The sequence below is a fragment of the Schistocerca nitens genome, chromosome 11 (genome assembly GCF_023898315.1).
Source record: "Schistocerca nitens isolate TAMUIC-IGC-003100 chromosome 11, iqSchNite1.1, whole genome shotgun sequence".
NCBI lineage: Eukaryota > Metazoa > Arthropoda > Insecta > Orthoptera > Acrididae > Schistocerca > Schistocerca nitens.
Genome location: NC_064624.1, coordinates 105,546,513 through 105,571,610, shown reverse-complemented (window position 1 = coordinate 105,571,610; position 25,098 = coordinate 105,546,513). Strand labels below are relative to the sequence as shown.

General features: G+C 40.1%; 1 protein-coding gene across 1 annotated transcript in view; it reads right to left on the bottom strand.

Annotated features, from left to right (window-relative positions):
- The window catches only part of LOC126213343 (plasma membrane calcium-transporting ATPase 3-like), a 548,976-nt gene that overhangs the window by 464,410 nt on the left and 59,468 nt on the right, over window positions 1–25,098 (bottom strand). The window lies entirely within an intron of this gene.

Genomic DNA, 25,098 nt, shown 5'->3' with positions numbered 1-25,098 from the left:
ACTGTCATATATGAAAGTCATACAAAACACAATATGTTGTGTAATTTAAACTGTATTCTTAGGTGCCTGTATAACCACTGAATAAGTGCATCAATTTTTTAATTAAAATTATTGGAGAAGGTAGATGGATCAGTGTTTATTAATATACTGACAGTGCAATTCTATTATTTAAAATAAAATAAAAAGAAAACATTGATCCACCTACCTTATCCCATGATTTAATGAAAATAACTTTGATTCACTTACAATATTTCTTTTTAATTTTCTCATGGCTTGTCCCAATCAACTCATCATTCATTATGTTCCCTTCCAATAATTCAATGTGCATACAGTTACAAATTGCAACATGCAACCCAAGATCTGCTGACACTGTAACAGCACTTTTACTCTATGGCTGAGCTATATATGGATAGTGGCTTTTGCAGTTGTGGGGGAGGGTAGGGGTTATTGGTGTCCTGGTCTAGAGTTGAGCTATAAAGGTTGGGATTCCTGATCTTATGGTATGTTTTGGACGGATTTGTGAGGGTTTTATTTTTTGGCAGTTTCATCAAATGTTTGGATTTTTCGTTATTGAAATTTATTTGGTCACTGCCCAAAACCCCTCTTTTCTTGGAGTTGTGTTGCGGTCAATGTTTTGGTCACCACATTGGATACGGTCAAAATAGGATTTTTGGCACGGTGATGATGTGATTGGTCAAAGAAGACCGGTGTAGCCAAGTCTCTAGTAATCCCCTACATGATATCACTATTTCCATCAACTGGGTAGACAGCTGCGGTTTTAAAGTAGCTAGTTAAGGAAATTGTAAAGGTGTGGAAAAATTTTATTGTCAGTGTATGACAGAATATTTATCTGAATTCATGCTCTGGCCACAATGGAACAGATTTACGTTCAGTGATTATGGCTGAATACACTTCAACAAAAATGTAAATCATACAAAATATTGTTTGATGAAGTTGCATTAAACTGTATTTGTCAATGAGAGACTTGGCACTGCTTCGATCAAACAAGGCTTCCAATACTGAGTTTGATGGTCGTAGTGGCAGCTTAAGGTGATATCTATAGACAAATATCTGCGATTCAAGATTCTTTCACAACAGACAACAAAGTGGCCGATGGCCTTTACTTAGTGATGAAGAGCTTGGCGTTTGGGTAGAGTTATCAGTGCTGACAGACAAGCAGCAATGGGTGAAATAACTGCAGAAATCAATGTCGGAAATACAGCGAACATACCCTTTAGGACAGTGCAGTGGAATTTGGTGTTAATGGACTATGGCAGTAGATGGCCAATGCGAGTGCCTTTGCTAACAGCTCAAAATTGCCTGCAACATCTCTCCTGTGCTCATGACCATGTCGGTTGGACCTTAGGTGACTGGAAAACCATGGCCTGGTCAGGTGAGTCCCAGTTTCAGTTGAAAAGAGCTGATGGCAGTGTTAGTGTGGTGCAGACCCCATGAAGCCATGGACCCCAGTTGTCAACAAGGCACTGTGCAAGCTAGTGGTGGCTCCATAATGGTGTGGGCTGAAATGGTTCAACTAAACAGATCATCGATTTGAAATGGTTATGTTCAGTTACCTGGAGAACATCTGCTGCCACTCATAGACTTTATGTTCCCGAGAAAAAAATGTAATTTTTGTGGATGACACTGTGCCATGTCACATGGTGACAGTTACTTGTGATTGGTTTGAAGAACACACTGGACAGTTTGAGCGAATGATTTGGCCACCCAGGCCACCCATATCACCTGACGTGAATCACATCGAACTTTTGTGGGACATAATCTACAGGTCAGTTTGTGCACAAAATCCTGCACCAGCAACACTTTTGCAATTATGAACTGCTATAGAGGCAGCAAGGCCCAATATATCTGCAGGGGACTGCAGACAACTTGTTGAGTCCATGCCATGTCGAGTTGTTGCACTACATTGGGCAAAAGGAGGTCTCATGCGATATTGGGAGGTATCCCTTGACTTTGTCACCTCAGTGTAGAAGCACTAAAGAGTTTATAAAGATAAAAATATAGAAAACTAATCATATTGTGATATACTGCAGAAAAAATTCTCTTCTAAAACTGTTGTTCAAGAGATTGCTTTCTTATTAGCTGAGACGTAGGTTTGCATGTACATTCCCATGTGTATTTTATACTTAGTAGGAAACTTTGAATTATACTGCAACAAATGTATCTATAATAATCAGGGATTGAAAAGCTTTTTGGTGAGGTTGGTTTCACTTTTGGTGCAGTCACCTTTTTAGTTTTGACTAGAAAAACAATACACTTTCACTGGAATGAAAAACACAACTTGGGTCAAGGGTCAATTTCCTATTTCCAAAACGCTTTTTTTCTTCCAAACATTTTTTTTTCCTTTGAAAAACAGTTATTAATTGGTTGCTTGCTGACATTTTCACAAGAAATTGTCAAGTTCTGTGTCATTTTCTGGTAAATAACAATGTCTTTTTATGAATAATGTACGCCACTTTCTGCCTAGTTCTCCATTAGTAATTGCGTTTTGTCTTTTCAACATACTTATTATCTGCTGTACACATTGCACTGCAAAGTAAACAGAAAAGACCCAAATCATGTAACTTTGGTCCTTTCCATGTACTAATCAAGAATGAAGAAGTTAGGGGAACTCGTGCTCCAACCAGCAAGGATACAATAAGTACGCAGCATGATTTACACATTTTAACATGTGAAACCTAATAACGTTCTCAGCAGCCTGTCTGAGGGCCGCAATTACCTGCCCCACTCCCACCACAGATATTGACTATGATATTGACTGTGTCCAGTGGCCCTGCCGAAGGCATAGTCCAGGGGCTTTTTTTAACTGTAGAAGTGCATTAGCATACATGTTCCTGTGCCTGTGTCAACAATGATCACAATAATGACACATATGCAGAAAAATTTCTGGTAAAGCACTTGTACAGTTGACAAAATCCACCACTTAATAGATTAAAAAACCTATCGTAAAAGAGATATACCCAAAATTTTTTGTTTCTTAAATAATGTAATTATTAGATTATGTGGTATTTTAACATTTATTCAGTTAAGAATAATGATATACAATATCTAATACATCACAGTAGACGTTATGAGAAAGGTATTGAAGGAGTTGGTGGTGTACTCAACCAAATGCAGCTTTGAATGGGAAACACCAGGTTACAAATGCAGTGCCTTTTATGACTTTGAAAAGAAGAAGAATATAAATATCAACGGTGGCAATATTATGAAAGGAAATTTGCTACTCACCATATAGTGGAGATGCTGAATTGCAGATATGCACAACAAAGAGAGTGTCACAGTATAAGCTCTTGGCCAACAAATCAAACTTCAGCTGCCCAAGGCTGCAGTCATCATGAGTGTGTGAGTTGCCTTTGTGCTTGCGAGTGACTCGCGAGGTGTGTGTGTGTGTGTGTGTGTGTGTGTGTGTGTGTGTGTGTGTGTGTGTGTGTGTTTTTTTTTTTTTTTTTTGTCTGTTTCCAGCAAAGGCCTTGTTGGCTGAAAGCTTATATCGTGACAGTCTTTTTGTTGTGAGCTGATAGAGAGCATCATGACTGATACAGGGATTAGTGATCACAAGGTTGTTGTAGCTAGGCTCAATACCGTTTCTTCCAAATCCACCAGAAACAAACGCAAAATAATTTTATTTAAAAAAGTGGATAAAGTGTCACTAGAAGCCTTCCTAAGAGACAATCTCCATTCCTTCCGAACTGACTATGCAAATGTAGACGAAATGTGGCTCAAATTCAAAGATATAGTAGCAACAGCAATTGAGAGATTCATACCTCATAAATTGGTAAGAGATGGAACTGATCCCCCGTGGTACACAAAACAGGTCCGAACTGTGTTGCAGAGGCAACGGAAAAAGCACGCGAAGTTCAGAAGAACGCGAAATCCCGAAGATTGGCTAAAATTTACAGACGCGCGAAATTTGGCATGGACTTCAATGCGAGATGCCTTTAATAGGTTCCACAACGAAACATTGTCTCGAAATTTGGTAGAAAATCTGAAGAAATTCTGGTCGTATGTAAAGTACACAAGCGGCAAGACGCAGTCAATACCTTCGCTGCGCAGTGCCGATGGTACTGTTACCGACGACTGTGCCGCTAAAGCGGAGTTATTGAACGCAGTTTTCCGAAATTCCTTCACCAGGGAAGTTGAATGGAATATTCCAGAATTTGAAACACGAACAGCTGCTAGCATGAGTTTCTTAGAAGTAGATACCTTAGGGGTTGCGAAGCAACTCAAATCGCTTTATACGGGCAAGTCTTCAGGTCCAGATTGTATACCGATTAGGTTCCTTCCAGATTATGCTGATACAATAGCTCCCTACTTAGCACTCATATGCAACCGCTCACTCACCGATAGATCTGTACCTACAGACTGGAAAAATTGCGCAGGTCGCACCAGTGTTTAAGAAGGGTAGTAGGAGTAATCCATCTAACTACAGACCTATATCATTGACGTCGGTTTGCAGTAGTGTTTTGGAGCATATACTGTATTCAAACATTATGCATCACCTCAAAAGGAACGATCTATTGATATGTAATCAGCATGGTTTCAGAAAACATCGTTCTTGTGCAACGCAGCTAGCTCTTTATTCGCACGAAGTAATGGCCGCTATTGACAGGGGATCTCAAGTTAATTCCGTATTTCTAGATTTCCGGAAAGCTTTTGACACCGTTCCTCACAAGCGACTTTTAATCAAGCAGTCTCAGTTGTGCGACTGGATTCGTGATTTCCTGTCAGGAAGGTCGCAGTTCGTAGTAATAGACGGCAAATCATTGAGTAAAACTGAAGTGATATCAGGTGTTCCCCAGGGTAGCGTCCTGGGACCTCTGCTGTTCCTGATCTATATAAATGACCTGGGTGACAATCTGAGCAGTTCTCTTAGGTTGTTTGCAGATGATGCTGTAATTTACTGTCTAGTAAGGTCATCCAAAGACCAGTATCAGTTGCAAAGCGATTTAGAAAAGATTGCTGTATGGTATGGTAGGAGGCAGTTGATGCTAAATAACGAAAAGTGTGAAGTGATCCACATGAGTTCCAAAAGAAATCCGTTGGAATTCGATTACTCGATAAATAGTACAATTCTCAAGGCTGTCAATTCAACTAAGTACCTGGGTGTTAAAATTACGAACAACTTCAGTTGGAAAGACCACATAGATAATATTGTGGGGAAGGCGAGCCAAAGGTTGCATTTCATTGGCAGGACACTTAGAAGATGCAATAAGTCCACTAAAGAGACAGCTTACACTACACTCGTTCGTCCTCTGTTAGAATATTGCTGCGCGGTGTGGGATCCTTACCAGGTGGGATTGACGGAGGACATCGAAAGGGTGCAAAAGAGGGCAGCTCATTTTGTATTATCACGTAGTAGGGGAGAGAGTGTGGCAGATATGATACGTGAATTGGGATGGAAGTCATTACAGCAAAGACGTTTTTCGTCGTGGCGAGCTATATTTACGAAATTTCAGTCACCAACTTTCTCTTCCGAATGCGAAAATATTTTGTTGAGCCCAACCTACATAGGTAGGAATGATCATCTAAATAAAATAAGAGAAATCAGAGCTCGAACACAAAGGTTTAGGTGTTCGTTTTTCCCGCGCGCTGTTCGGGAGTGGAATGGTAGAGAGATAGTATGATTGTGGTTCGATGAACCCTCTGCCAAGCACTTAAATGTGAATTGCAGAGTAGTCATGTAGATGTAGATGTAGATGTAGATCTGACCGAGAGATCAACACTGGCACCCAGTGGCAGCTGCCGAGTAACAGCACCACACAACGTCAAAGGTATCGACTGCATGATACCCACTACTAACAAAACCTGCCCCTGCATGACCTGTTGCAGGCAGCAAGACATCCGCTACTGCTCTTACTACCCAACCTAACTATTGGAGAGGTGTTTTTCTCTTGGCTCTTGCCTGGGCAATTTTTTTCCTCTGGCCTTAAAACCGCTACTGTTCGTTCGACTTTCAACCCAATCTATCTCCAGATGAGTGCAAATTAATGGTTAACCATAACCAGATGTACGCAAACATCACAGTATCCACATCTTGCAACATCTCACTTTAGTGAAAACTAACCCTTATGCAGAGATGGCAGTAGCCCTTTTTGAGTTGGCCATCATGCCAGTGTGGGCGTGGATGGGCTCCACCTCTTAAAAAAGCAATAGGTTTTCCCTTTTCTGTCACGTATGTTTGTATTTCATCTTTGAGAGCAAAGACTCACTTTAACATCTTGTCCACCTGATGGTGGAATAATACATAATGTCATCCATCTTTGAATCAATTGTACATAAAAACGTTAAATTCCCAGTGTCAAAAACCATGAGTACAAATGAAATTCACTACATTAGTGGTACTGTCTATATTTCTAGATTTACTATACAAGTTTTCTTGGTGGATTAAGCAATGGCACTGTTTTACAAAATTATTTCCCACCTGATTCTGTTTGGAGTAATTTAAGCAATTCTTCTCACTTTCTTGTGAATGAGCTATGTCAGTTGCTACTGCTGACAATTTGCAAGTTTTAAATCAAATCTGCTTATGTTTCCAGTAACACCTTCTGTTAATTCATTATCTTTTGTGGTGCTTTTAAGAGGGACTAGAGCACCCAATTCTTCCGTTTGATTCCCCTCATGAAAATTAATAACTGCATAGTACTTCACGCATCACAACTCTCATCGAAATGCCAGAAAAAATTTAAACACTGCGACTTACTGTTTTAGACCATTGTCAACAATTCATCAGTATGGTCAGCTACAGTCTGTTGTGATAAGCTTCATTTAGTAAACTGTGCTTCTTTATCAAACATCAGCAATGCTTTCATTGCCGTCTTCAACAAACTTGCCATCTTAAAAGGGTTTTAATTTTTTTGTGATATTTTCCACAATGATATAACTTGCTTTGACAAGTGGTGTCGGACTGTGAGGACATTTTCTTCAAAAGCAACTGTTGCTTAAAAAAATTAGTTCTATGTTTGAACACTTGATTTTCATGAAAATGGACTTAAATCTTATCATATTATGAAGCATGTATTATGTCATAATGTCACTTGATATCACTATCCTTGTACATTAAAACTGTAACATTGCTAATTAAATACACTATTGTTCTTTTTTCTTCACGTAAGAAAAACTGATTTGTACGGCTGACTTTTGGAAACTTTTTTCTTACACACACACACACACACACACACACACACACACACACACACACACACACACTCTCTCTCTCTCTCTCTCCCTTTCATTACAAAAGTGATGACTCTATGATTCTTTGATGCCTCAACATCTGTCATATCAACCGGTGCATTGTTTTAACCTAGTGGTGCCATAAATTTTTCCCCAATTCAATTCAGTACCACCTCATTAGTTATTCAATCTATCCATCTAATTTTCCGCACTCTTTAGTAACACCACATTCAAGAGCTTTTATTTTCTTCTTGTCTGAACTGTTTATCATCCACATTTCACTTCCCTGCAAGGCTACACTCCATACAAATACCTTAAGAAAAGCTTACTAATGTTTAATATTTATATTCAATGTTGTTGTTGTTGTTGTTGTTGTTGTTGTTGTCTTCAGTCCTGAGACTGGTTTGATGTAGCTCACCATGCCACTCCATCCTGAGCAAGCTGCTTCATCTCCCAGCACATACTGCAGCCTACATCCTTCTGAACCTGCTTAGTGTATTCATCTCTTGGTCTCCCTCTACGATTTTTACCCTCCATGCTGCCCTCTAATACTAAATTGGTGATCCCTTGATGCCTCAGAACATGTCCTACCAACCGATCCCTTCTTCTAGTCAAGTTGTGCCACAAAATTCCTCTTCTCCCTAATTCTATTCAATACCTCCTCATTAGTTATGTGATCTATCCATCTAATCTTCAGCATTCTTCTGTAGCACCACATTTCGAAAGCTTCTATTCTCTTCGTGTCCGAACTATTTATCATCCACGTTTCACTTCCATACATGGCTACACTCCATTCAAATACTTTCAGAAAATGACTTCCTGACACTTAAATCTATACTCGATGTTAACAAACTTTTCTTCTTCAGAAACACTTTCCCTGCCATTGCCACTCTACATTTTATATCTTCTCTACTCTGACCATCATCAGTTATTTTGCTCCCCAAATAGCATAACTCATTTACTACTTTAAGCATCTCATTTCCTAATCTAATTCCCTTAGCATCATCACCCGACTTAATTCGACTACATTCCAGTATCATTGATTTGCTTTTGTTGATGTTCATCTTATATCCTCCTTTCAAGACACTGTCCATTCCGTTCAACTGCTTTTCCAAGTCCTTTGCTGTCTCTGACAGAATTACAATGTCATCGGTGAACCTTAAAGTTTTTATTTCTTCTCCATGGATTTTAATACCTACTCTGAATATTTCTTTTGTTTCCTTTATTGCTTGCTCAATATACAGATTGTATAACTTCGGGGAGATGCTACATCCCTGTCTCACTTCCCTTTCATGTCCCTCGACTCTTATAACTGCCATCTGGTTTCTGTACAAATTGTAAATAGCCTTTGGCTGCCCTGTATTTTACCCTGCCACCATCAGAATTTGAAAGGGAGTATTCCAGTCAACATTGTCGAAAGCTTTCTCTATGTCTACAAATGCTAGAAACGTAGGTTTGCCTTTCCTTAATCTAGCTTCTAAGATAAGCTGTAGGGTGAGTATTGCCTCACGTGTTCCAATATTTCTACAGAATCCAACAGATCTTCTATCTGTCTGTAAATAATTCGCATTAGTATTTTGCAGCCATGACTTATTAAACTGATAGTTCGTTAATTTTCACATCTGTCAACACCTGCTTTTTTTTGGGATTGGAATTATTATATTCTTCTTGAAGCCTGAGGGAATTTAGGCTGTCTCATACATCTTGCTCACCAGATGGTAGAGTTTTGTCAGGACTGGCTCTCCCAAGGCCGTCAGTAGTTCTAATGGAATGTTGTCTACTCCCGGTACCTTGTTTCGACTCAGGTCTTTCAGTGCTCTGTCAAACTCTTCATGCAGTATCATATCTCCCATTTCATCTTCATCCACATCATCTTCCATTTCCATAATATTGTCCTCAAGTACCTCACCCTTGTATAGACCCTCTAAATACTCCTTCCACCTTTCTGCTTTCCCTTCTTTGCTTAGAACTTGGTTTCCATCTGAGCTCTTGATATTCATACAAGTGGTTCTCTTTTCTCCAAAGGTCTCTTTCATTTTCCTGTAGGCAGTATCTATCTTACCCCTAGTGAGATAAGCCTCTACATCCTTACATTTGTCCTCTAGCTGTCCCTGCTTAGCCATTTTGCACTTCTTGTCGATCTCATTTTTGAGATGTTTTTATTCCCTTTTGCCTGCTTCATTTACTGAATTTTTATATTTTTTCCTTTCATCAATTAAATTCCATATTTCTTCTGTCACTCAAGGATTTCTACTGGCCCTCATCTTTCTACCTACTTGATCCTCTGCTGCCTTTACTATTTCATCTCTCAAAGCTACCCATTCTTCTTCTACTGTATTTCTTTCCCCCATTCTTGTCAATTGTTCCCTTATGTTCTCCCTGAAACTATGTACAACCTCTGGTTTAGTCAGTTTATCCACGTCCTATCTCCTTAAATTTCCAACCTTTTTGCAGTTTCTTCAGTTTTAATCTACAGTTCATAACCAATAGATTGTGGTCAGAGTCCACATCTGCCCCCGGAAATGTCTTACAATTTAAAATCTGGTTCCTATACCTCTGTCTTACCATTATATAATCTATATGAAACCTGTCAGTATCTCCAGGCTTCTTCCATGTATACAACCTTCTTTTACGATTCTTGAACCAAGTGTTAGCTATGATTAAGTTATGCTCTGTGCAAAATTCTACCAGGCAGCTTCCTCTTTCATTTCTTAGCCCCAATCCATATTCACCTACTATGTATCCTTCTCTCCCTTTTCCTACTATCGAATTCCAGTCTATCTTGGCCACAATAATGCATTTCCTATGCTGTTTGTTGTAGCTTACCCAGACACTTACTTTTTTACTCATTAAACCTAATCCTGCACTACCCCTATTTGATTTTGTATTTATAACCCTGTATTCACTTGACCAAATGTATTGTTCCTCCTGCCACCAAACTTCACTAATTCCCACTATATCTAACTTTAACCTATCCATTTCCCTTTTTATATTTTCTAACCTACCTGCCTGATTAAGGGATCTGACATTCCACTCTCCGATCCATACAATGCCAGTTTTCTTTCTCCTGATAACAACATCCTCTAGAGTAGTCCCCACCCGGAGATCCAAATGGGGGACTATTTTCCCTTGGAATATTTTACCCAAGGGGACGCCATCATCATTTAACCATACAGTAAAGCTGCATGCCCTCGGGAAAATTACGGCTGTAGTTTCCCCTTGTTTTCTGTCATTCGTAGTACCAGCACAGCAAGGCCGTTTTGGTTAGTGCTACAAGGCCAGATCGGTCAATCATCCAGACTGTTGCCCCTGCAACTACTGAAAAGGTTGCTGCCCCTCTTCAGGAACCACACGTTTGTCTGGTCTCTCTACTGTTACCCCACCATTGTGGTTGCACCTATGATACGGCTATCTGTATGGCTCAGGCACGCAAGCTTCCCAACCAACGGCAAGGTCTATGGTTCATCAAATTTATATTTTCCAGAAATGCCTTTCTTGGTATTGGTCACTGGCAGTTATTTTTTCTGTTGTAGTAGTAAAACTCTTTGAAAACTTTTTATGTCTAATTTCCTAATCTAATTTTACAGCATCATTTGATTTAATTTGACTACACTCTGTAAGACTTGTTTTATTTTCGTTAATATCCATCTTATAACTTCATTTCAAGAAAACACTATCCACTCCATTCAACTGTTCCTACAATGCTTTGCTATCTCTGTCAGAATTACAGTGTCACTAGGAAACCTCAAAAGTTTTATCCTTGTTGAACTTTAATTTCATTTCCAAATATCCACTTGGTTTCCTTCACAGATTGCTAGATATAGACTGAATAACAACTGGGATAGGCTACAAGCCAGTTTACTCCCTTCTCCACAACTGCTTCCTTTTCATTTAAACCTACTCTTTTAACTGCAGTCTGGTTTGTGTAAAAGTTGTAGGTAACTACCATAATGATGTAGGCTGAAGCAAGGAATTAAAATTTGCACCAGGACTGTGATTTGAACCTGGGTCTTCTACTTACTAGGCAGATTTGCTAGTGATTGTGCCACAATGGGACTCTATGGTAGTCCGTGCAGCTGTGTCAGTGTGGAGTAAATGCTAGTGCATCTGCCTAGTATGCATGAGAATGAGCTGCAAATGCTGGTGATGGTATAAATTTTAATAACTTGCTTCAGCCTACTACATTATTGTAGATAAAAGTGAGACTCGATATGTCTCAGGAACACCAGCTGTGTATAACTGTAGCTAACTTTGCACTCCCTATGTTTTCCTGCTGCTTCCTTCATATTTTCAAAGAGTACATTTCAGTCAACACTGTCAAAAAGCTTTCTCCAAATCTACAAATGCTATAAACACAGGTTTACCTTTCTTCAATCTATCTTTTAAGATAGTTACAGAGTCAGTATGACCTAAATGCTCCTACATTTTTCTAGATCTGAAATTTATCTTCCCCAAAGCTGGCTCCTACAACTTCTTCCATTCTTCTGTGAAAAATGTCTGTATTTTGCAACCAAGATTTATTAAACTGATGGTTTAGTAATATTCACATCTGTCAGCACCTCCCTTCTTTGGAACAGGAATTAATACATTCTTTCTGAAGTCTGAGACTATTTTGCCTGTCTGATAGAGCATGCACACAAGGTGAAATAGTTTTAACAAGGTTGGATATCCAAGGATCTCAATAATTTTGAGGACATGTCCTCTACTCTGGGGGAATTGTTTCAGTTTAGGTCTTTCACTGCTCTGTCAAATTATTCTTGTAATATCATAGCTCCCATTTCATTTTCATCTACTTCATCTTCTCTTCCTGATAAGTTCTATTCAAGTTTGTTTCCATTATATAGATGCTCTGTGTGTTACTTCCACTTTTGCTCTTTCTCTTCTTTGCATACTACTGGCTTGTCATCTGAGCTTGAAATATTCATGCAGGTGTTTATTTTCTTTTCTAACTTTTTTTTGTCCAAATACCTCGTTAATTTAGCTATACACTTTCATATATCTTTCTACTTCTACATACATATCCACAATCCATGATACAGTGAATGATGGAGGGTACCCTGTACCTCAGCTTATCATTATCTTTCCTTTTCCACTCGCAAATAGAATGAGAGAAAAATGACTATCTCTATGCCTGCTGGGTGGAAACTAGCTGCTAGTTTGACTCCAGAAGTAAAGAGAGCGGTCTTGAAGCAGTTCCACCAACTGGTGGTCATCAAGGAATGGGGAGAACCTGAAATAGGATAATGAAATATTGTACAGGGGAAGGCATGAAAGCTGATGTATAACAGTGTATTCGCCAAAGCAAAAGATGTTGAAAGAACAAAATTACTCAGAATAAAATGAAAATGTCAATGGGAATAATGGTAACCCCTGGGCATTTCTTTGAAAGATGTGACACAGATATTTTAGGTCCACTTTTTCAAACAGATAAGGGTAAGAAGTACATCCTCACCTTTCAGGGCACATTGGGAAAACTTATAGTTGCAGAACCCATTGAGAAACAATATGCAAAAATGGTAGCAAGAGCACTAGTGGAAAAGATTACATTAAAGTTTGACATATCATCAATACGACTGAGTGATATGGCTACCAGTGAAACAATGCAGAGAGTATACAAACTGCTATGTATAGAGAAAATTCAAATCACGTGCTATCAACTGCAGAGTAATGGAGCATTAGAAAGAGCAGAGAGAATCTTAACAGCAAGACTCAGACATTATACAGGGTGTTACAAAAAGGTACAGCCAAACTTTCAGGAAACATTCCTCACACACAAAGAAAGAAAATATGTTATGTGGACATGTGTCCGGAAACGCTTACTTTCCATGTTAGAGCTCATTTTGTTACTTCTCTTCAAATCACATTAATCGTGGAATGGAAACACACAGCAACAGAACGTACCAGCGTGACTTCAAACACTTTGTTACAGGAAATGTTCAAAATGTCCTCCGTTAGCGAGGATACATGCATCCATCCTCCGTCGCATGGAATCCCTGATGTGCTGATGCAGCCCTGGAGAATGGCGTATTGTATCACAGCCGTCCACAATACTACCACAAAGAGTCTCTACATTTTGTGCCGGGTTTGTGTAGACAAGAGCATTCAAATGCCCCCATAAATGAAAGTCAAGAGGGTTGAGGTCAGGAGAGTGTGGAGGCCATGGAATTGGTCCACCTCTACCAATCCATCAGTCACCGAATCTTTTGTTGCGAAGCGTACCAACACTTCGACTGAAATGTGCAGGAGCTCCATTGTGCATGAACCACATGTTGTGTCGTACTTGTAAAGGCACATGTTCTACCAGCACAAGTAGAGTATCCCGTATGAAATCATGATAACGTGCTCCATTGAGCGTAGGTGGACAAAACTAAAATGAGCTCTAACATGGAAATTAAGCATTTCCGGACACATGTCCACATAACATATTTTCTTTATTTGTATGTGAGGAATGTTTCCTGAAAGTTTGGCCGTAACTTTTTGTAACACCCTGTATACACCCAGCACAGACTGACTGGTATACCTGGACCCCACGTGCAGTTTTTGTATTTAACATGATACCGCATAGTGCAACTGGGTAAACACATCACGAGTTGTTCTTCGGAAGTGTGTGTGAGATATACTGGGAGTTTTACAAAAGAACCCTGCAGAGGTAATTTACAATTATGATGATTATGTGCTCAAGTTAAAAGAGCAAATGTGAACTGTCCACTAGTGTGCATGAACTTTTAATGCTCAGACTAAACTGAAGAATAAGGAATATTATGACAGAACCCAACATCCAAAAGAGTTCCAACCAGGAAATAAAGTTTTGTGTACAAAAGTGTACACAGTGGAAGATCAAAGAAATTAGACAGTCAATGGCAAAGCCCATATATTGTAAAACAAATTAAAGGACAAAATGTGGTCATACATTTAAGAGGGAATAAGTGTATGACAGTACATGTCATTGCCTGAGAGAGTTCTTTTAGTTACCGGGTGGCAGTAACACATCTGGTACCAGAATTATCATACTAGCATTCAGGATTACTTTGATCCAGACAGTGGCACATCATCTAGATCTACAACTTATGAAATTCCAGTCATCTCTAGGATTATATTATGACACTATGGGGTAAGTCAGTCTTTACAGTTAACATGGAGATCATAAGTTATACAACTTTGTAGAATTAAAGAATCATTTTGAAAAAAACTTAAGTATTAGCTGCCATAGGTGAAGAATTCTGCCAGAGAAGACTTTAGAGTGTGAAAGTGCAAAACAGGTATTGCAATGGCACACTGGTAAAACAGAGAAATCTCAAAGTCTAATTGAACAATTAACTCACAATGAATGAAGAATAACAAAACATTGTCTACTGAATTTTCTTGGGAAAGTCAATAAGATACTATCTCAATCCTATATGAAGGTGATGCATCTTATTTTAAGGCAAAAATTGATGTTTTAGATGGAGAACAAACACAGCTGTTAAGGTTAACCAGAGAGTAAGGTGCAACAGTAAAAGCTGTGTAAACTACTTTGAACCAACAATATGTTCCATAGTGAGAAACAAACAGGTCATTACACATAGGATGAAAAGGCTTAGTCAGCATACCATACAGTCTGAGACAGCCATTATATTGATAACCATTAATGAGCAGCTAATTCAGCTGACTTCTCTCTTTAATGAACTTGAATGTGAATATGATTTGCTAATTACAGCAATTGTAAGTACACAGAAAGGTATTTTGGAACAGCACTTAATTAATCCTGTGCAAGAAGTGAAATATTTATAGAGGTGATAAAAGATTATGTTAAAGATAAGAGTTCCAAATAGCACTTACAGGAGACAATTGTTACCAACTGCTTAAAGTAATCGATCTTGGTGTGTTCATTACTGGAAATATCTTTTACTCCTCTTTTAGATAGCAGCATGTTTGACATGTACAAAATTTGACCACTTCCTGTTGAAGTAATTAATCAAAAGAGTTATTTACATATATATCCCCAGAGAAAGAAATACTGTTAATAGATGATGCTAAAAGACAGTATGTAAAGCCGAGTAACAATAAATTATTATGTAAAAAGGTAGACCAAAGCCATAAAGCATGTAAACGTACATCTGGTCTATTGTCGACAAATGATCATGAGGTGTGAAGCAAGAATGATAGAATGTGTTACAAGGGTGTCCAAAGATTGTATTCAAAAGTATGTACTATTAAATCAAAGTGTTTGGACACAAATAAGGGATAACGAATGGTTATTTGTCAAAAGATAAGGGCCTTACAGTGTTATGCAATTATAATGAACCTGTTGAGGTAGTTATTCACGAAACAGGTAAACTGAAATTTTTGGGTAACTGTAATGGATATGGAGCACAAATACTGATACAGTCAAAGCATATTATTAGAACAAACATAACAAATAATGATATAGATCTGGACTTGAATACGAGTATAGAGTGTTAATCAAGAAAAATGAGTATGACAGAATTTAAATTGTATTTCCCTGTTGAGCATATAATTGGACAGTTAGATTATTTAACAGCAGCAGGCCATAAATTGGGTGAGCTTGAGAACAAAATTTTGTATCAGCAAATAACTGCTTTTAGTGGGTTTTTGTTAAGTAGTCTACGTATTTGGAAATACGTGTGGTGAAGTATAGTTATTATAATTGTAATTCTGTGTATTTATTGACAATGTAAATATTGTAGAGATCGTTTTTGCTTCATGTTTTGAACCATGCGTGATGATGGTTACAAGAAGATATGTGTGAGAAATAGGACAGTAAACCAGTGGTAGCGAACTGGTCAGATAACACCCCTCTTGAAGAGATTTAGGAGAAAATGAAGAAATTTTGAGAGAATGCGTATTAGATATGAAGCTAGAAACAGGTTAATTTGGTGTATGAACGAAGCCCTTGTACCAACAAGATATTTGGAATTTGTAGAGAGAAGACAGCTCTTAATGCTAATGTCAAGAAAAGATAACAGGTAAACAGAAGAGTTGAAATGGTGAGAGAACAAAGGAGTACAGTTCTATCATAATTCTGTTGAGTGTGTAGCCAAAAACACATTGTTTGGTGCCCTTGAAAAGAAAGAGAGATCGTAACGTGTTTATGATAACAGTTGCTGTGCTCAAATGTGTATACTATGACTTGTGTGTTTATGATTAAATGGTAATGTATTTTGCCCTAGATAAGTGAAAGGTTATTATGTGTTTTTGAGAAAGAAGTTGCTCAGCACAAAAGTATGCATTGCAAAGAAAGTGTATAATTTAAGATACAGAGTTAATATTGCTTTGTGTAGGATATAAGTGCTGCAACAGATGTGTATTATGAAGTGAGAAAATTATTCTGTGTAGCAGATTTAGAGAAAGATTTATGATTAATGGCACATATAGGTTTCAAGGTTGCTAAATGGTTGAAAAAGTGAAAATTTTAGTAAAATATATATGTGTAAATACAGAAAAAGTTTTAATTTTATGAAAATAATGTATGACAAAATGTAAATAAAATAACCAGTTCAAGAGGGACACATTAACACAATTGACAGAAAATTTTTATAACACCGTCAGTGTGTTAGTGCTTCGTATGATTTGAGGGTTGTTACCTATCCTACTTTGTTGTTGAGTCTCAGCCATGTATTCAAGTTTCTCATCCTTTTCTCACCAAGTTTCATTATCTGCAAATATTTCAACTTGTATTCTCACACACTTTGTCTACGAGCTGTACGAGCCACTTCACAACTGGAGATAGTGTCAACTCCCATCCTGATTCACTCACAGGACATTACACTTCTTTATTAGGAAGCTATAGGAACACCTAGAAGAAATCTGGTACTAATGGAACATCTGGAAGACAAAAACCAATCCATAAAAATCTGTAGCAGTAATGCTCACCAGAAAATTAACCCCTATTTTTCCAGTCATCAGTCTTCTGACTGGTTTGTTGTGGCCCACTCCACTCCTGTGCAAACCTCTTCATTTCAGAGTGGCACTTTCAACCTATGTCCTCAATTATTTGTTGGATATATTCCAATCTCTGTCTTCCTCTACAGTTTTTGCCCACTACAGCTCCCTATAGTACCATGAAGCCATTCCCTGATGTCTTATCATCCTGCCCCTTCTCCTTGTCAGTGTTTTCCACACATTCCTTTCTTCTACAATTCTGCACATAACTTCCTCATTCCTCACCAGGTTACTCCACCTAATTTTCAACATTTGGCTGTGTCACAACATATCTACTGCTTTGATTCTCTTCTGTTACAGTTTTTCTTCCTACCTACCTACTTCTCATTACTTTCATCTTTCTTCAATTTACTCTCAGTCCATATTTGGTACTCAGAGTGTTTATTCCATTCAGCAGATCATGTAATTCTTCTTCACTTTCACTCAGGATAACGATGTCATCAGCACATTGTATCATTGACGTCCTTTCACCTTGAATTTTAGTTCCACTCCTGAACCTTTCTTTTATTTCCATCATTGCTTCTCCAATATACAGATTGAAGAGTAGGGGCAAAAGACTACTTCCCTGTCTTACATCCTTCTTAATCCAAGCACTTTATTACTGGCTGTCCTCTTTTATTATTACCTCTTGGCTCTTGTACATATTGTATATTACCTGTCTTTCCCTATACCTTAACCCTTCGAACATCTTGCACCATTTTACATCGTTGAACTCTTTCTCCAGGTCGGTCAACAAATCCTATGAACATGTTCTGATTTTTCTTTAGTCTTGCTTCCAGTATCAACCACAGTGTCAGAATTGCCTCTCTGGTGCCTTTACCTTTCCTGAAGCCAAACTCATCGTCATCTAACACATCCTCAACTTTCTTTTCCATTCTTCTGTATATTATTCTTGTCAGCAAATTGGATGCATGAGCTGTTAAGTTGATTGGGCGACAACTGTCACACTTGTCTGCTCCTGCAGTCTTCGGAATTGTGTGGATGACATTTTTCTGAAAGTCAGATGGAATGTTGCCAGACTTATACATTCTACACACCCACACGAATGGTCATTTTGTTGCCATTTCCCCCAATGATTTTAGAAATTCTGATGGAACATTATCTATCCTTTATGTCTTATTTGATCTTAGATTCTTCAAAGCTCTCTCAAAATCTGATTCTAATACTGGATCCCCTCTCTCTTCTAAACTGATTCCTTTTTCTTCCTTTATCACATCAGACAAATCTTCTCCATCATCGAGGCCTTCAATGTACTCTTTCCACCTATCTGCTCTCTGCTCTGCATTTAACAGTGGAATACCCATTACACTCTTAATGTTACCATCATTGCTTTTAATTTCACCGAAGGTTATTTTGACTTTCCTGTATGCTGTATTAGTCCTTCTCACAATCATTTCTTTTTCAATGTCTTCACATTTCTCCATGCAGCCATGTCATCTTAACTTCCCTGCACTTCCTATTTACTTCATTTCTCAGTGACTTGTACTTATGTATTCCTGAATTTCCCCAGACATTTTTGTACTTCTCTCTTTCATTGATCAACTGAAGGATTTCTTCTGTTACCCATGGTTTCTTCACAGTTACCTTCTTTGTACCTACGTTTTTTTTTCCAACTTCTGTGAGTTGCCCTTTTTAGAAATGTTTATTTCTCTTCAACTGTACTATCTACAGAGCTATTCCTTATTGCTGTATCTGTAGCCTTACAGAACTTAAAGCATATCTTGTCATTACTTAGCACTTCCATATCCCACTTCTTTGCAAATTGATTCTCCCTGAGTAGTCTCTTAAAACTTCAGCATACTCTTCATCACTACTACATTGTGATCTGAGTCTTTATCTGTTCCTTGATATGTCTTACAATCCAGTATCTCATTTCGGAATCTCTGTCTGACCATGATGTAATCTAACTGAAATCTTCCCATATCACCTGGTCTTTTCTAAGCCTATCTCGTCCTCTTGTAATTCTTGAACAGAGTATTCACTATTATTAGCTGACATTTATTACAGAACTCAATTAGCCTTTCTCCTCTCTCATTCCTTGTGCCAAGCCCATATTCTCCTGTAATATTTTCTTCTACGTCTTCCCCTACAATTGTGTTCCAGTCCTCCATAACTATTAGATTTTAATCTCCCTTTACATACTGTTATTACCCTTTCAATATCCTTATATTCTTTCTCTATCTCTTCATCTGCAGCTTGAGACAACAGCATGCATACCTGAACTATCACTGTCGGTGTTGGTTTGCTGTTGATTCTGATAAGAACACTATGACTGAACTGTTCACAGTAATACACTCTCTGCTCTACCTTCCTATTCATAATGAATCCCACTCCTGCTATACCATTTTCTGCTGCTGTTGATATTACCCTATATTCATCTGACCATAAATTCTTGTCTTCTTTCCATTTCACTACACTGACCCCTACTTTATCTAGATTGAGCCTTTGCATTTCACTTTTCAGATTTTCTAGCTTCCCTCAATTTTCAAGCTTCTGACATTCTCATTCTCACATTCCATGCCCTGACTCTTAGAACTGTATCCTTTCGTTGGTTATTCAATCTTTTTCTCGTGGTCACCCCCCCCCCCCCTCCCCCCGCCACAACCTACCACCTGACAGTTCTCTAGGGACCCATCTCATTCCTCACCTTGTCATTCCATTTAATTTACAACTTTCTTCTGTACCACAACTCAGATGCTTCAATTCTTTTCTTTTCAGGTTTGCCCGCGGTCCATGTTACACTGCCATACAATGCTGTGCTCCTAAAGTACAGTTCCAAACTACACTCCTGGAAATGGAAAAAAAGAACACATTGACAGCGGTGTGTCAGACCCACCATACTTGCTCCGGACACTGTGAGAGGGCTGTATAAGCAATGATCACACGCACGGCACAGCGGACACACCAGGACCCGCGGTGTTGGCCGTCGAATGGCGCTAGCTGCGCAGCATTTGTGCACCACCGCCGTCAGTGTCAGCCAGTTTGCTGTGGCATACGGAGCTCCACCGCAGTCTTTAACACTGGTAGCATGCCGCGACAGCGTGGACGTGAAACGTATGTGCAGTTGACGGACTTTGAGCGAGGGCGTATAGTGGGCATGCGGGAGGCCGGGTGGACGTACTGCCGAATTGCTCAACACGTGGGGCGTGAGGTCTCCACAGTACATCGATGTTGTCGCCAGTGGTCGGCGGAAGGTGCACGTGCCCGTCGACCTGGGACTGGACTGCAGCGACGCACGGATGCACGCCAAGACCGTAGGATCCCACGCAGTGCCGTAGGGGACCGCACCGCCACTTCCCAGCAAATTAGGGACACTGTTGCTCCTGGGGTATCGGCGAGGACCATTCACAACCGTCTCCATGAAGCTGGGCTACGGTCCCGCACACCGTTAGGCCGTCTTCCGCTCACGCCCCAACATCGTGCAGCCCGCCTCCAGTGGTGTCGCGACAGGCGTGAATGGAGGGACGAATGGAGACGTGTCGTCCTCAGCGATGAGAGTCGCTTCTGCCTTGGTGCCAATGATGGTCGTATGCGTGTTTGGCGCCGTGCAGGTGAGCGCCACAATCAGGACTGCATACGACCGAGGCACACAGGGCCAACACCCGGCATCATGGTGTGGGGAGCGATCTCCTACACTGGCCGTACACCACTGGTGATCGTCGAGGGGACACTGAATAGTGCACGGTACATCCAAACCGTCATCGAACCCATCGTTCTACCATTCCTAGACCGGCAAGGGAACTTGCTGTTCCAACAGGACAATGCACGTCCGCATGTATCCCGTGCCACCCAACGTGCTCTAGAAGGTGTAAGTCAACTACCCTGGCCAGCAAGATCTCCGGATCTGTCCCCCATTGAGCATGTTTGGGACTGGATGAAGCGTCGTCTCACGCGGTCTGCACGTCCAGCACGAACGCTGGTCCAACTGAGGCGCCAGGTGGAAATGGCATGGCAAGCCGTTCCACAGGACTACATCCAGCATCTCTACAATCGTCTCCATGGGAGAATAGCAGCCTGCATTGCTGTGAAAGGTGGATATACACTGTACTAGTGCCGACATTGTGCATGCTCTGTTGCCTGTGTCTATGTGCCTGTGGTTCTGTCAGTGTGATCATGTGATGTATCTGACCCCAGGAATGTGTCAATAAAGTTTCCCCTTCCTGGGACAATGAATTCACGGTGTTCTTATTTCAATTTCCAGGAGTGTATCTTCCTTTAATTAAGGCCTATGTCCATTCGTCATGTGTTATTTTGCTGCCCAGGTAGTAGCATTTGTTAACTTCATCTACTTCATGATCACGAATCCTTATGTCGAGTTCCTCACTGTTCTCATTTCTGCTACTTCTCATTACTTTCAGTTTTTTTCTTCTCCCCTGTTTACTGTCAATCCACATTCTGTACTCAGTCCATTCAGCAGATCCTGTAATTCTTCTTCGCTTTCACTGAAGATGGCAGTCTCATCAGTGAATCTTATCAGTCATTCATTCTTCAATACACAGATTGAGCAGTAGAGGGAAAAGTGTGCATTCTAGTCTTACACCATTTTTAATTAAAGCACTTCGTTTTTGGTCTTCCACTCTTTTTGTTCCCTGTTGTCTCTTATACATATTGGATATTACCCAACCACAACACCAGTACTGTCTGTCAGGTGCCTTTACTTTTCCAAATTCAAACTGATAATCATCTAATACATCCTCTATTTTCTTTCCCGTTATTCTGTGTATTATTCTTGTCAGTATCTTAGATGCACAAGCTGTTAAGCTGATTGTGCCATAATTCTCACACTTTTTTGCTCTTGCAATCTTCAGAATTGTGTGGATGATTTTCTAGTCAGTCTATTCTACACACCAATGTGAATAGTCACTTTGTCACCACTACCTCCAACGATTTTAGAAATTCTGATGGAATGTTATCTATGCCTCTGCAAAGAGGGGGGGGGGGGGGAGAGGGGGGGGGGACTGACAACAGAAATAAAGCTGTCATCTGTCCAAAGATGCTATATGGGTCTGAAGCATGGTGCATGGCAGCACAATCTCTAAAGAAACCTGAGGCATTAAAGAACATGACCCTCTGCACAGTTGGAGATGCATACTGCTACATGTCTAACACACACATTAAGGACCTCTTAGGCAAAGCGTCAACCTTTACATACATCAAGAGAAAGTCACAAAATCTTTATGAGAAAGATTCAACATTGGCCTGCGATGTTCTTCATTGGTTAGGTTCATAATATCCTGGTACTTCAGATAAACAATCTATCTCCACACTAAGCAGACAATTTAGGACAAGACAAACTGCAGAGAAACATCCATATATACAAACAATTATGCAGATAAACCAAAAATGTCATTCTTCAGCCATCATGCAAGAAGTCAGAGAAGCAAAGTCCAGTGGGGCTTCTAAAGGAGAAAAAGAGAGGGGCTACAAGGCCTGTACACAATGGTATGGAAAGATACCCTAATATATGGTACTGTGAGGGTACAGAATATTTGCTGAATTAAATTTGGGATTTTTCCTGTAACTTTTAGAAGTGCGAAGTTTTCTGTAACCCCATTGTCTACAAATGAACAAATGTGTTATTCATTAATTTTATGTTAAAGGTTATGCTGTTTAAATAATACTTGAATGTTCCATTTCTGTACTTAAGTTCTTATGTATTAGTGCAAATATTTCTTTTGTGTGGAATTATTTGTTTGAGGCAGTCCTTGGTCAGTGTGCAGTTGCTAGAATTCATCAGCAGGTGCCCTTACGTTACAGCAAGTGTGCAATGGAGCTACCGATACTGCACAGAGTGCCGAAGGGGGGGGGGGGGGGTGTCTTTGAATAGCAATAGCAAATGATGCGAATCACCAATGAAGCCACAACACAAGAATATCCATATCAGTTATGTGAACTCTCTTGTAAAAATGATGTTACTTTTTCATTAGTGTCAATTAAGTCTCCACACAAAACTGGTGTCTGTAAATGAATCCATAATAAATGTTGATGGTTATATGAAACAATTTAAAATCATTTCATTTCAAAAGGATCAACACCAGAAGATTATTAAGTAATTTTTTTAAAGCAGGAACCAATAAGAATTTTCACTTGTTTTGTCACGAGGGACCCTCTCAGTATAATGGGAAATAATGCCACCATGGTTTGTAGAGTATAGATGTTTTCAATGGCCATGGGGACCAGTCCAGCTGCACAGTTAGACTGCTCGCTATACATTTTCAGAACTGTTCAAAACAATGCCCCCTATAAAGAACCACATTCAAGATACAGAAGTAAAATACAATTATATTTGATTTCAATGGGAGGCTTATGTCAGCCATTTCGATGACAGCACAGGTCAAAGCAGATGGATGGTATTGGTACATTCCATGTTTCAAACTCTCTAATCCTTATACTATCAACAAAAGAACAAGCACATCACATTGTCCTGAGGACCAAATAGATAATGCAGGCAGATTATGAATGAGATAATGAATCAGATTGCATGAACCATTTAGTGTGGCTTCTGGTAGCAGTTTACTAATTTCAATCGTGACAATAAAGGCATTAAAAAAAGCTTTCAAAAACTTACCGGGGTGCTGTTGGTTTTGCTGATACATAATCTTCTTGCCTGTCATCTGTTTTGGTTTTGAATTGCCCACTATCCCAGTGACATCTAATAGAAGTGGTGGTAGTGTGATACAATAATGAGTCAAAACATTATGACCAATGGCCACTGTGAGATTTGATTCTGCCTGGTGGCATTGCAGGCACATGACACAGCAAGGGATGTGCACTGCATGAAAAAAAAGTGAAGCATCCAGAAGAGGAGGAGGAAACAAAATGAAACTTCTTCACAGATTGAGAAGGTACGTGATATTACTTCAGTGATTACAAAATCAAGTCAAATTTACAGAAAGCCTGGCGATATCTGCCCTATTATCAGTGTGATGTTGCAGCCCCCCTGGCAAGGAGGCATATGCTCATTAGGTTTGGGAAGGGTGTAATAAAGCCACTGCATCCTCTCCTGAGGCAAACTCGCCCACAACTGTTCTAACTACACGTAATACACTCCTGGAAACTGAAATAAGAACACTGTGAATTCATTGTCCCAGGAAGGGGAAACTTTATTTACACATTCCTGGGGTCAGATACATCACATGATCACACTGACAGAACCACAGGCACATCGACACAGGCAACAGAGCATGCACAATGTCGGCACTAGTACAGTGTATATCCACCTTTCGCAGCAATGCAGGCTGCTATTCTCCCATGGAGACGATCGTAGAGATGCTGGATGTAGTCCTGTGGAATGGCTTGCCATGCCATTTCCACCTGGCGCCTCAGTTGGACCAGCGTTCGTGCTGGACGTGCAGACCACGTGAGACGACGCTTCATCCAGTCCCAAACATGCTCAATGGGGGACAGATCCGGAGATCTTGCTGGCCAGGGTAGTTGACTTACACCTTCTAGAGCACGTTGGGTGGCACGGGATACATGCGGACGTGCATTGTCCTGTTGGAACAGCAAGTTCCCTTGCCGGTCTAGGAATGGTAGAACGATGGGTTCGATGACGGTTTGGATGTACCGTGCACTATTCAGTGTCCCCTCGACGATCACCAGTGGTGTACGGCCAGTGTAGGAGATCGCTCCCCACACCATGATGCCGGGTGTTGGCCCTGTGTGCCTCGGTCGTATGCAGTCCTGATTGTGGCGCTCACCTGCACGGTGCCAAACACGCATACGACCATCATTGGCACCAAGGCAGAAGCGACTCTCATCGCTGAAGACGACACGTCTCCATTCGTCCCTCCATTCACGCCTGTCGCGACACCACTGGAGGCGGGCTGCACGATGTTGGGGCGTGAGCGGAAGACGGCCTAACGGTGTGCGGGACTGTAGCCCAGCTTCACGGAGATGGTTGCGAATGGTCCTCGCCGATACCCCAGGAGCAACAGTGTCCCTAATTTGCTGGGAAGTGGCGGT